Source organism: Gobius niger, assembly GCF_951799975.1.
Source record: "Gobius niger genome assembly, chromosome: 9".
NCBI lineage: Eukaryota > Metazoa > Chordata > Actinopteri > Gobiiformes > Gobiidae > Gobius > Gobius niger.
The window spans coordinates 14,551,866-14,566,416 of NC_136860.1; the positions used below are offsets into that span (position 1 = coordinate 14,551,866).

The window sequence follows — 14,551 nt, forward strand, 5'->3', positions numbered from 1 at the left end:
CCATACGTTTCTAGCTACAAAAAACTACGTCAGCAAAGAGTTCCTGGTTTAAAAAGTACTAGGAGCTGAAAAAGTTCCTCCAAAAGTGGCCCAGTTCCTGTTCGCCTATGTCGGAAAATGATCAAAAGGGGGGCTGGTATTGTAAGGCCACCGAGAACTGGAGAAGGTTCCTACATTGGGAAAAAAGCTTAATATACTGAAGAACTTAAGAAAAACTTGGGTACTACAAGGCCTTTAAATACTGAAAAAAAGTTCATCAATGCTCCTTGAAGGCATTTGAATAAAGAAATAAGATGTGACCACGCAGTATGTTGGCTACATATTCTTTGTGTACTCAGAATATAACGGGCTGATCTCTCCACAGTACTTCAAGGAGTTTGGTATCGCTCGAAAGGATTCAGTGTCTACTTTGTTGCTTGATTACGTTTCATAATGAAACAGTGTGTTTGGGGCGGCACGGCTGGAGCAGGACTGGGGGGGTGGGGGGATGGTGGAGGGGGTGATAGTGCAGTGGTGCTCGCGCTGGAGTTCACCGAGGACACTCCGAGGTGGGGTCATGTGACACTTTTGCGGCGGAGACCGATGAGAAAACAAGTGGACGTATGGGCTTGTAAATAAATGCGTTTACTTCTGCTCGAGCTCTCTCCTCCCGCTGCTGCAGTGCGCGCCCGTTATTTGCGGTGGAGTGGAGGCAGTCTGGCTTGAAACCCGTGGGCTTTCGCTCCTGTACGAGGAAGTGCAGGACCCCGATGTTGACACACAGTCTAATTGAGTGTGAGCGTGACATCATGGCTCTCTCTCTCTCTCTTACCGCACAGTTCCCACTAATATCACTGTAGCCCATCCTTGTTTTACTCTTTTTTTTGTTTTTTGCAAACATATTTTTTCCATCTGACTGAGATTCACACGTTTTTACAACACAGTCGAAAACAGTTGGAATTTTCTTGCCTTGTTTTGACACAATTTGATGGGGAAAAAAAACGACTTTTGTTTCACTTTACTGGAACATACTGTGTTGAATTTGAGTAAAAAAAAAAAACTGCAACGATATCGCGCAGACACGTTTTTTTTTTCTTCCCCTTCCCGTCATTGTGCAGCCATTTTTATCAGCGCGGACGCTTTCTCTTTTCTGTCAATTACGTTCTATTTGGTTACAAATGATGACACTAATTCTCATTACGAATTCACTGTGGCTGTCAGATATACGCAAATCCTTATGTGTCTTTGATGCTTACAATATGAGCTCCGCATGCCAGGGGATTCTATCACAACATACAACACGAGGCCGGCGGTCCGCTTCTATTTGTCTATTTGACGGTAAATGAATTCACAGGATGAATTCTCAGGTTTAATGTGGTTGCAGTAGAGCCTTTATAATAATTACATCTACTTGATACTTCATTGTTCGCCCTTTTAGCTAACTTTGATGACCTAAAATACCGTACACAATGTCTTTTCTATTCAAGCAGCTAAACAGGCAGATCATATCCACTGTTCTATTCATTGCTTGTTAAAAGTTTAACAGAAACCCTCTTGCGCCCACTTCTGCCATAGATCTCATTCTCTTTTATATCAAAAAAATACTTTCAGAAATGCAATTCTAAAGCTGTATATTATCTGAATTATGCAACTTTGCAGTGAGGGAAATTAAAATCCATAACCGTCTTGCTTCATTTCTCCTCAGTTCGATTCGCAGGCATGTGTAGCACATGTTAAGGCTGCGCAATTAACCCTCATAGATCCCTCAAAAAGCCACAGTCTTATCCCTCATGGCAGAACAAGCCCCCCCCCTCCACCACCGAAACTGCTCTACCAACAACAGTCACATTACATGTAGTTTTTCAGCTTTAATTCAAATATTATTACTTATCCTTAAGACATACTTAAATTTAGCTTTATTGGCCGGAGGTGAAACTCCACAACACTCAACACTCTTGAGAAAAATCCCCCAGAAGCGTTGAAGTCTTGCATGTTTTATTATCTAGTCCAGGGGTTCCCAAACGTTTCAAAAATCACTCAACAATCAACTTGGGACCCCCCCTCTCTAAAACGCAGAGGCTCAGTACTCAGCTACATTTACTCATGGTGCATGCACATTGTACTTGTTGTTTTATCATACACTATACTTTTGACTTCTACGTGAGTAAAATCGTAATGTAAAAGTAAAGTATCTGTTTCTTACTCGAGTAAAAATAATCAGACTTTTTCGCTCACACAGTTACTCAGTTACTCACAGTACTCAAGTAACATTTTCTCCAAGTACTTTTTAACTCTTAGTTGAGTTCATATTTTGGCTACTCTATCCACGTCTGGTTAACTGTAATAAGTGTTTATTATAATTTAAATTGCAAAACATTTAAAATCTGGCTTGAACCAGAACTAAGTAACTCATGCCCCTGGAGGCCATAAGCACCACTGCAGGTTATGTTACGTTTTTTTACTCATTAATTGTCCGTGAGAGTAAATACTACGCTGACAGAAAAGACAAAGGGAGAGAGGGATATTGTACATCCAATTACACCATTTTTTTCAGTCAAACTTGGCCGTAAATACTGTTTAAGTGGTGCTAGCCCGCAGTTAGCTTTGCCCGTTAGCCTGCTAGCTTCTTCTTCATGATTCCCTTAGTGTGTATTGGTGACTCCTTCCCGGTGGCAGCGAAGTTGCAATTGCTTTTCTGGCCAGAGACACCAGGGGGAGAGATGAAAGACCCACCAATCATCCCATTAACACTTATACTACCCCCAGAGGGACTACGAAAAGGATTTATTCAGGTAAACAAGTTACTTAGTACTGCTTTAATGATACTGAATTTGGCCTAATTTCACTAAAATATGCTGTTTTCATTCTACATTGTCTCCAAATCATCTTGTGACCCCCACTTCAGTGCCCCGACCCCCATTTTGGTAACCACTGATTTAGTCAAAGAATGGATTCTGTAACTATTTTTTTCTTTTTAAATGTACACTCCTATCCTTTGTGACCCCAGATGTCTCGTCCATTATCTACTTATCCTTGATACAATCTTTTTTTTTCTCCAATTATTTGTTGCCTATTTTCGACTAAATGGAGCTTGTATAACTTTGGCTGTTCATCTTCAGTCTTCTCTTGAATGACAATGACCCTGGATATATACTTTTTTTTTTTCGGTTATTCAGCCCTCATACATACAGTGTCACTTAGTGTGGTTGTATTATTACATTACGGGACCCCAAAATCTTCCCGCACCTGAAACAACAAAACCGGGGTAATTGCGACCCCAATTTTCTTCTGGCCTCAGATGTTTTTATTAAATTTTCCCGTGCTCCCCTCCCCCTCGCCCCCTTTGCTCTATTCCCCTCCGGTCTCCCACCCCTCATCTGTTACCCCACGGTTCACCCACATACATCAGGCCTGTACATACCCTCCCTCCCTCCCTCCCTCCTCCTCGCTCTGTAAAAATATCTGCAGACTCTCTCCATCTCTCTCTCTCTCTTTCTCTCTCAGACATCTCCCACCCATGTGATCTCTCCGGCAGGCGCTCGGCTCGGGCTCCGGTCTTGCTTCTCTCTCTCTTCTCACTCTCTCTCTTACTCTCCCTCTCGCCGGCTGCCGCTAATGAGCCTTTGTGCGCCCCCCCCCCCCCCCCCCCCCCCCCCGTCCAAAAAAAAGAAGGGCTTTACCGACATATGGAACCGGCGGCATGACGTGAAACGGGGCGACCTTTTCATTTGTCATGATCTCTTCTCCCCCCCCCCCCCGTTTTTGACGGTTTTACGCCGCTCTGAGAGGAGGTGAAGGAAGTCACCGGTGGATACAGGTCAGTGAGCTCTTGTTGTAAGCGGAGAGAGAGAGAGAGAGAGAGAGAGTGAGAGAGAGAGAGAGAGAGAGAGAGAGAGAGAGGGGAGAGAGAGAGAGAGAGAGAGAGAGAGAGAGGGAGAGGGAGAGGGAGAGAGTGTGTGTGGCGGCAGCGATTGGTCATGACTGGATACAGATGCCACTGGCTGCGCCCCGGATGGCTTTGGACGCCTGGGTTGTGTCATCTGTTCGTCCTGACGGTGGTATAACCTTGTGGGAGGAGAGGGCGGCGACATTAGAGATGTGAGGAGCGGGCGATGTGACAAACTCGTCTGTCTGGTGTCGTTAAATACCTGTGACAAAGTTATTTACACACATCTTTGCTCGCCGGGTGCACAGTTTTGGAAGGATTTACCGTTGCTAGAAGGTTGGATAGGAAGATAGAGACTTAATAAAACATCTGATTGTGATTTTTTTTTAAAGACGCTGTGCCTTTTTATCTGGCGAGATTGTGATCAGCATTTTTTAAAACTCGTCCAGGAGTGTTCATGTTTAAGAGAAGACACAATAGAGTTCGGGAAAGTCTACAGTTACCATGGAGATCGGCCATCTTTGCAGCTGTTAGCACACCTTTCCATTGACTAACATTAGCTAAAAACTGTTTATAAAGTGGAGAAAATAGCCGTGGAACAACTCCGTTAGCAGCTGAGTTACTGCTGGTAAAAGCATCTAACTCACTGTGGTGTCCAAGTGTTTTAATGTGAACAATAACTCCAGTATTTTACCTTCTAAAATCTCCATTAGTCTACAATTGCTGCTAATCCCATGGTGTTTAGCAATATGACGTCACATTCCCGAACTCTATAAGACCCCACAGGGACGGATAGTTGAACATGGAATCAAATAACTGCAGGTCTTTTCAAAGTGCTCATTGTGACCAGCAAACATCCCTTTTCCTTCTTTTCTTGTTCACGAATTGCGATACAGACGCAAAAGAAATCAGTGGTCGGATCTCGGTTGCGTGCTAACCTATCCACTAATGTAGCGCTAATGGCTTGGTAGAGTTCTGTTCCCGCAAAAGCGCTGGATTGTTTTCTCTCGTTCAAGTCATTTCGCCGGTGAGTCACTCAAGTTTGTCTAAATGCGTCCGAGCTCGAGCCTGTACACATGCAAACCAATCCTTTAACAGAGCCCAAGAATAAAAGATGCATCGCGTCCAAGAGGTTTGAGAAGACGATTGTTAGTCTTTTGACCAAGCGCTTCTAAATGTACAAAATGACAGAACTCAAGTGGAACGACATAAAAATACATTTCATCTGCTCAGTATAGACACCACCTTGCTTAATTGTAATTGCTGTTACTATGACAACATTCACGCCTCCAGGAATCACACATACAGTAACAGTACTACAGGCCTGCATGTGCGTACATATATACAGTATATATCGTTTCTCACGTTGTGCGGCTCATTAACATAATGACCCACTTTTGATCCACCAGTTGGCTTGGCCGCCTACCCACATATGAAAAAAAAAAAGGAAATGAATTCCTGTTGCCGTTAGCCTCTCTCTAAACATATTCTCCCCTCACGCTCATTTGATAAACACGATTCGTACATAACTACATAACTAACCGGCTTTGCTTGATTAAGAAAAGAAAACCCCTCTGTCAGACGGAGGCGCCACTGTGATACGAGGAAAGCACTACTTGTGAGAGTACATTATAATCTCCATGGAAACCACTTTTGGTATCAAAGCGTGGCGGAGCATCAGCTGAGGGCAAAGCGTACGAACGGTCTCCCGACAATGGCGTCTAATTAGGACCCGGGTTTGGAAATGGGCGAAAATTGCTTGGGTCATTTCTGGTGGTAATTTCCCCTGGCTGTGTGCCTACAAAATGTACAAGATGAGAAACTGTATATATATACAGTATTTTATCTCCATATATGACCTCCAAATAGGATGAATCCACATTTTTTATGTAGTATGACTATAAAAATAAGCATAAAGAAGCTCATCTGACAGTTGCAGGGATGTTTTTGTATAGCCCAAAGAGAGCTGCCTCACAGGACTGTTCAAACATTAATACAATGAAACAAAACAGGACACAAGACAATGTAAAGTATCCAGGCAAACATAACGTCCAAATACGCACATTAGAAGATTAGACATTCTTTCCAACTTTGTTTTATTATTAGCTTTCGTTTTGTTTTCCCTTTGTGTTAAAGCTGGCGTACCTGATTTTACCTGTTATCAATTCAATGTTTAGTTTTGGCTCAACTCATTTCTAGCTGTTACAATCCCTCCTGTACACCTGAATTGTTGAAGCAAATTAATCATATGCACGTTTACAGCTTTGAGCGTGTGGCAAAGTGAAGCAGGAGGGACCATTCCCAAAATAAATGGCACTAATTTAGATTCTACTTCTATCTTTCATCGCTCAGTAATATTTGTGTGAAGACAATGCAACAAGATCTGTTCTTTGCTGTGTTTAATCACAACAAAAAAGTCAGGTACCAGAGCTGTAACATTGATATTCATTAAAAAAAATTAAAAAAAAATCTATCTAGTCAATTAACCTGCTGTCTTTATTATGTAATGTACTTTTTTGTCTCTAAAGACAGATCTATCACTGGTATACTAGATGGCAGTGCATATGAACAGAGATAAAGAGGTCCAGTTGGTTGGCTTAACACACTGTTTGAACATAGCTCCAGTAAGCCCATGGATGCCAAGACAATAATGTCTTCCTACTATTTAGAAAATGGACTGTTTCTATCCAATCGCAAGTAAGAACACACAATTAGGGCTGCACGATGAATCGCAATCAAAACAACTTTGCAATTTTAATCATGGCAAGTATCAAACTGCTCTGAAATGCATGTCATTCTACTTAAATTGTGCAGTCCTACATACAGTATAATACATATTTAGATCTGCATGTTGTGTGTGGGTGACTCTCGCCCCACAGCAAGATGTTTTCCCTAAGTATGCATACGTTTCTTCCATTACATCACAGACGCCGTATGCAGCCTCGGTTATTATTTTATTATATTATTAACTACCACGTTGACTTTGTCTTCACTTGCTAAATTAGTTTTTTCTTTTAGGCCCATAATAGGTCTCCATTGCTTCTTTGGTTCATCCCCAAAACACAGAGTTATCAAAGTCATTCTCTCTTTGCAGTTTCGCGTCCAAAAATCCTCTCCTCTCCATTTCCACTCAGATGCCTCACATTCCTCCGTTGTAGGTTGCAGTTGTTGAATCTGGATGCGGTCCAAAAGCTGGCGGTGCCGCGTCAGCACACCCCGAGCCTCGCGGGAACAATGACCCTCCGGGCTGCCACTGCTGTAGCCGCACACACACACGCACACACACACACGCACACAGTCGCACATACTACTATACAAGCTGCACCTCTCCCTGTCTCTGCGGCCGCATTTGCATCTGTAATGATTCGATAGCGGAGCCCAGATGAATGGAAACTCCCCCACAAGCTGCTCTGGCAGATAGACAGAGCGGGGCTGGCTGAAGACGCAGGCTGTCTATTCTCATTCCAGCTTCCAAGAGAGGCAGCAGTCAGGGAAAAGCTGCCAGTCATAGCTCCATGTGTGTGTGTGTTTGTGTGTGAGCGCGCTGCTATCAACGCACCGCTCTGGGTTTATTTTAAAATGAGATAAAAAATTTGTATGGAGGCTGAAACAATCCACGCTTGCAATGTTTTACCTTCTGCGTTAACTGATAGATTTCAGTATTAATTAATTATGTCTTTTCCCAATAGTCTTTTGAGGGGTATGTGTCGGGCTGAATGCAAATCACACTTTCAAGTAGCAATTTTTGGCTGATATGATGATGTCATTTGAAAACTACAACATAACTGATCACCATGGAGTGTTACCTGCAAACCCCATTGTTTTAGTCTTCTCTCAAATGTTTATGCTCATGGGTGGGTTTTGAATGTGATTGACGGGTCAATACCAAAACCTTGTTACTGGTCAGAATATTCTATCTGTATGTCTGAAACGTTTCTAATTTCTTTAAAATTACACTGCCTCCTGGATTCAACAAACTGTTCAGGTTTCGGTTCAACAACACTACATAGGCGCCGATTTATGTTCTTCCCAGTGGGTGCGGAAAAAAAATAAAAATGTTTTTATAAAGTCGGGGTCGGGATTGAACTGGCAGTCTCATAGTTGGGAACCCGGCACTCCACCTATAGAGCTAAACGAGTGGAGCAAAGTAGCGCCGCTGCACGTTGATTCACTTTAAGAACCACCCCGCGCTCGTGTAAAACAGAATAGAGGCTTTACAGGTTAGGCTGTATTTATTGAATCGTTTTGTAATCAGGGTAAATTCGACTGGGTGCCCAAAGGTTTTTGACAGGGTGCTCCAGCCCCGCAGCACCCATGTAATCGGCGCCTATGCAACACTATATGTGCCCAAAGAGTGAGATCAGCTGACGACCTGAACATCCTGAATGACCAGGTTATTCCATCAATGAATTTCTGATGACGTGGCCAGGATCGTCAGGCTCACAGTGTGAAAGAGCGGTTCAGGGAGCGTGAGGCATCATTTTCACACTTATTAGCGCCACAGAGTCCTAGATCTAAACCTCATTGAGGACCTTTTGGGATGTGCTGGAGGAGACTTTACACAGTGGTCACACTCATGGTGAAAAAGTAATGCAACACTGGATCTTTTAACATTGCCGAAGCCACAGCGACTCCGTAATCGAAGCTACAAAATATTACAGCGTGTGACCTTTTATTTCTGTGGAGACCTTTTTTTTCCCTCCGGCAGTGTATTTTTTTCATTCAGCCTTTTCCGCTTAGTCAAATGGTTAAATCAGGATTTAGTGGAACTACTTTTCCTTTCTCTCTCTCTCTTCACATTCCTTAAGTTTTATTCATTCGATCTAATCCAAATCGCAATTAGAATCTTTTTGAAAACACTGAACCTTGACGTGTGTTAAGTCTCAGTCATATGTTAAGGATAAATGTAGACGTAACAAGCTTTCCAACGCAACTGGACACATCGCAATATTTGAATCATCTTCGTTCTCATAATGTTGGCAATTACCGTCTTTCTTCTTAGCCAAGCAAAAACAAAAGAACATATGCTAAATCCATGGAGTCCCAGTGCTAAAAAGAGACGTTCCAAACCGCTACGAACATTTTTATTAGTTTGTCAAGTGAGTTGTCGCTGCGTGTGAAATGGAGAGACAACAGCTTTTATGGGGGCTAATAAATGTCTCTTTATGACTCACTAAACATCTCATCTTGTTTTACATAAATGAAGTGATATCTTTTCATGGACTTTTTTTTTTTTTTGCAAGGACTGGTTTTGATCCAAAATTACATCAAAGACACCATTCAAATGAAATGACCAACCTGTCAAACTGCCACAATGACCAATGAATGAAATGGTGTTGCCAAAAGGTGCTGCAGCGTAATATTGTGCTGTTATATCTGCTTTTGTCCAGGAGCGTCGATCTTTTAGGACTAAATCATATTAACTTGAAATCACTCACATTGAAGACGGTAATTGATGAATACCGGTAATTACTGCAACAAGCTTAGCATTTATTGCATTATTTCCATCCCAATTCCATTGCTTTTAATGTGCCGTGAAGAGCCACCTGCTGTTCCCCTTTTTAACAAGACCCCATTGCAGCAGGATAGTGTTTTTTGTTTTTTGTTGTTTGTTGTACCTCAGTGATTGCAGCCTTTGTCTTTTGGTTATTCTGACCAGTCAAATTGTGACTTTGATTCAGCCGCGACTGATCTGTAGATGTTATGGTGGAAATAGTAGTAAGGCGGGAAACTGGACGTTATTTTAGTATCGGAGTGGGACTGCATGAGTTTGGAAGTACATCTAATTGTGATTTTTTTTATTTTATTTTTAAATGGGCTTGAAAGGCTGGAATATAATTACACTTACACTCTATTTTAGCAATGATGGTAATGCATTTTTCTCTTTGTTGTGGTGGGGGTCTCGCCAAATGACACACCAACAACATCCGAAAAATCTGGCCCAGTTAAAAATAATAATCATGCATTGGTTTTATATAGCGCTTTTCTGGACACTCAAAGACGCTTTACATTGCATTATTGATTCACTCCATACTTGGTGGTGGTAAGCTACTATTGTAGCTACAGCGGCCCTGGGGTAGACTGACGGAAGCGAGGCTATCAGCCTGCGCCATCGGCCCCTCTGACCACCACTCACACACTCGCTAGGCTTCCTGGTGTTCCCAAACGGTCTCCCATCCAAGTACCGACCAGGCCTTTCCCTGCTTAGCTTCCAAAGTCTGAAAGGATTGGGCAGAGCAAAGGTGGTATGGCCACAAAAATGTATTTGAATAGCCATGGACTAAACTACTAGAAGAATCACATAAACTAATAGAGTAGAGGTCCTATCTAACAGAGTTAGCAGGTTTTAATACCCCACTAAAACTGGATACTTTGCCAATGAAATGGAATTGCCTGTAGAGCTGCAGCTTTAGTGATTTGATAATTACAACCGCTTCAAATGTGATTTTGTTTCAGCGGTGATTTGTTTGGGTGTATTTTGCTATGGAAGGTCGTTGTAGTGTCTGGCATGGCAGCAGCTCAAAGTGAAACCGAGTGCCGCGCGGATTGAAAATGACACAGCGGCGGTGCGGCCGTCCTCACTGGCTCTCGCTGCACTCCTCTGATTAGGTTTAGTGTAGTTGACTGATGAGCTTGTCCTTGTTTGTTTGTCTAATTGCGGCATCAGTCAAGCCCAGTTAAAAGCCCCTGCAATTGACACTGGAGTGCTCCGTAACACTTCTATCACAAAAGCTGCGGTTTGAAGAGCTCTGCGCCGATATTTAGCGGCACCTGTGAAGCCAAGCCATCATAACAACAACAAAAGATTGCGTTTACTTTTTAGAACACTTTTTTTTCACTCAGTACGTTTACCTCTACTTGTAAGATTAGTTTGAAGTAGATTACTTGATTAAAACGTTTTGTAATCCAACCTTTAATCTAAGTAACAACTACAATTACATCGCTTTCACAACATAAATCAGACTTTTATGCTAAAAGAATTGATCAGCACTTAAAAAGAATTTCACCAATCACCTGTTTTACATTCAGCAGTTATTCAAAGTACTTTTTACTTCTGAGTAAATAATGATTAAACTAGCTACTCCACCCGCCCTTGCATCGAGGAGTAAACTCCGTCATCAGGCCCAAATGCAGTCACTCGAACAGCACACCGGCGCTGTGCTTATAATTCGCTTATGATCATTATTGAGTCTTTCCAATTGAGTCGCAGATTCCTGTCACTTCAAAGCACGTCACTGTCTGTTTTGCATCGTTATACGGGGTTATTGTTCAAGAAAAACGCTCGGATGGGATGTTTTCTCATCCTTTGACAGATGTTCAAAATGCAAACTCCGGCAGCAGAGACGCATGTTACGCTGACAGCTATTTTAATTCCGCTCCAATCGTGATCCACATCTGCGTATTCTGGGTTTGCGTGCGTGGAGGTATCGCTGGATGATAATGATCAGGCTTCGAATAAATTTGGAACTTCCGTCGTGCTTTCTCGTCTCAGCGTTACTATTCACAGGTGATTGAGAGAAGTTATGGTGCTTTTATATTTTCTATATTTTCAAAGTAAGCTTAATAGTTGTTTGTTCACAGATCCAACGGTTCGATTCCAGCTCCGACACTCCGATTTGGTCATTGTATCCCTGGGTAGGAGTGTGGTGTGTGTGTGAGAGAGTTGTCACCTCACGATTCCCGGCGGCTGCATGATCGCCGGCGCTTACACTAACAACTGCTCGTGCACAGTGCTAATTCTTCACACTTAGAGCAGTACTAAGTAACTTGTTTACCTTAATAAATCCTTTCCGTAGTCCCTCTGAGGGTAATACAAGTCTTAATGGGATGATCGGGGGGTCTTTCATCTCCCCCTGGTGTCTCTGGCCAGAAAACCACAATTGCAACTTGACTGCCAGCGGACCGGAGTAACCAACACACACTAATGATAACAAAGAAGAAGCTAACAGGCTAACGGGCAAAGCTAACTGTGGGCTAGCACCACTTTAAACAGTATTTACAGCCAAGTTTGAGTGAAAAAAGTGTAGTATTTACACAGACAATTAATAAGTTTAAAAATCGCAACATGCTACGACACCTGCAGTTGCGCTTATGGCCTCCCGGGGCGAGAGTTACTTAGTACTGCTTTAATTGTCTTAAATGTTTGTCACAACAAAAGTTTGTCTTACGTCACTTTAATGCTGATGGATATTGAATACAGTTGTGTTTTTTCTGCAGAAATGTTTTTTGTTATTGGGCTTGGACGAGAGGCAGAACTACAGCATCTAGCTAGGCTAACCGTTAGCATACTCGAAACTTGTTAAAACTGAAGAACTTTTAAGAATACTGACTTAAACTGATAATTGTGCCCCTGAAAACAGACTATGGTACTAGTTGTGATTTCTTTCTTTATTTTTTAATCAGTACATTAATGCGTAGGTAGGTGAGGTGTAAGGTTTGGCGGGAATCATGCTGCCTCAGGAGCGCTAAGTCTTGGTGGGAGGGACCATTAGCACAGATTAGCATTGACATATTTCTGTCAATGTACCTTTATTCTTGTTGATACTAGTACTATTATGTCATTTCATTATTTTTATTTTCCTTGAGTTTAAATCTATAAGCACTTTTAATAATAGGGCTATGACGGTCGGACACAATCTGAGGTTATATTGTATGGAATTAAATTTGTAAATGTGACAGTACTCTCGTAAGATAATGCCAAATTAGAAATGGTAGTGTTTATTTCAGACACTGTCTTTCCTTAAAGGAATAGGCCACCGTTTTTACATACTGAGATATGTTCTTACCTTAGCTTTGACGAGTTCTTTAGGACCTGTCTGGTCTTCACCCGTGCCTTCAGTCACGTAAACACAGCGCAGACGGCGTTAGCATTTAGCCTCTCCCTCTCTCCTCTATAGCTCCAAAACAGGTCAAGATAGAAGCTACCAAACTCTTCCACGTTTTTCCTATTTAAATATGGTTACGTGAAGTGTTCCAAGACAAAGTATAATTACACAAAATTAAATAATGTGTTCGAAATCCGCGCAGTAATCTTCACTTTACTGTGCGGATTCCAAATTACTCCTGGTATTATTACACCTTACAATATAGTTCCCCCTTTTATCCGCTTAGAAAATCCACATTGTTTAATTTTGTGTAATTATACTTTGTTGTGGAACACTTCACGTAACCATATTTAAATAGGGAAAACGTGGAAGAGCTTGGTAGCTTCTATCTTGACCTGTTTTGGAGCTATAGTGGAAAGCAGGAGAGGCTAAATGCTAACGCCGTCTGCGCTGTGTTTACGTGACTGAAGGCACGGGTGAAGATCAGACAGGTCCTAAAGAACTTGTCAAAGCAAAGGTAAGAACATATCTCAGTATGTAAAAACGGTGGCCTGTTCCTTTAACACCAATTTTGGTCATGCTAAAATCTCCTTTTAGTTCTGCCTTTTTTTCTACATACATTAAACACCTGGCGGCTAGATTACACTCATTTTGTCCATTGTTCTCCTTGAAATGCGATGTCTACAGCTTACAATAAAACTACATCTTTCATTGAATAATTAACCCTGACCTGCGTAATAACAACCCTCACGTCTCTTTGTTGTTTTTGCTCTCAATCATATCCCATAGTTATACTTCGGCTCCCTGTGAAGCAGTTGTAGCGTGTAATTAGCAGTTTCTTCCTCCCATCTCTGCCTTCCTCGTGCAAAGGTGATCGATCGCCCAGGGAGCGCGCGTGTGTGTGTGTGTGTGTGTGTGTGTGTGTGTGTGTGTGTGTGTGTGTGTGCGTGCGTGCGTGCGCGCGCGTGCGTGTGCGTGTGCGTGTGCGCGTGCGTGTGCGTGACCGCATGTGTGAACATACACGGGGGGAGGTGGCTAATTGAGTGTGTGCAGGATTATGACGACCCTTAAAGTGGATGTGAAATATGTGCTGTCTTCTTCTGTGCCTGTGTGCTCTCGGGTGCACGTACTGAAGAGGAAATTTGTATATCAAAGTGTCTAAGTTGAAAATAATAAAAGTAAAATGTGTTCAATAAAAAAAAAAGGGGGCTTATCTTAATTAGACACTGGACAAAAGGTTAAAGCGATGATAACAAGGCAAATCAATCAAACAATTATGAAGTAGGTTTGTTTAAAGTGCTATATCTTGCAGCATCTCCGTGCTTCCAGCTTCGTGTTGTGTCATAGCTTCATCAAAAACATTACTGGAGTGGTGTGTTTTGTTTCATTTGTGCAATCCTGCATGTTTAGACACACTCTGGGGCACGTCACACAGATCTCCATGAAGCTACTTTAAGGTCCAGACACCTTCATCAAACCCGTTCTGATCCTGTCCGTGGTCAAACTCTCTTCCATGCACATATCTTTTTTGTGATTCAGTTAATCATGGACATTTGAAACACATCCTGGAAAAGGGCTGCACAATATGAGGGGAAAATGTCTCCTAACATCCCCTCTGTAACATTCCCACTGCTGTCAGACTGTACAACACTACTGTAAAGTAACATGTGCAATAACCTCTTTGCAAAACTACGTGCAATAATCTCTGTATCTGTGTCACTTTATCAACCACTTGCACTATGACTGTAAACCTTGCACTGCCAAAGCTGACATTTTAACAGTTTTAATTTTATCATTTATTGTTTATTCTTTTGCCCCTTAAAAGTTTTTTTGTAGTCACTGTATATAAGATACCTCAATT

General features: G+C 42.1%; 1 protein-coding gene across 2 annotated transcripts in view; it reads left to right on the forward strand.

Annotated features, from left to right (window-relative positions):
• Positions 1–14,551, forward strand: part of csrnp3 (cysteine-serine-rich nuclear protein 3) — a 44,378-nt gene that overhangs the window by 17,050 nt on the left and 12,777 nt on the right. Inside the window, exon 1 of one of the 2 annotated variants that reach the window (XM_079562906.1) lies at positions 3,684–3,796. The exons of the other annotated variant lie outside the window; for it this stretch is intronic. The gene's annotated coding sequence lies outside the window, so the exon portion shown is untranslated. Of the gene's footprint in view, positions 1–3,683; positions 3,797–14,551 lie in introns of those variants that run through there. 2 annotated transcript variants of the gene reach the window in all.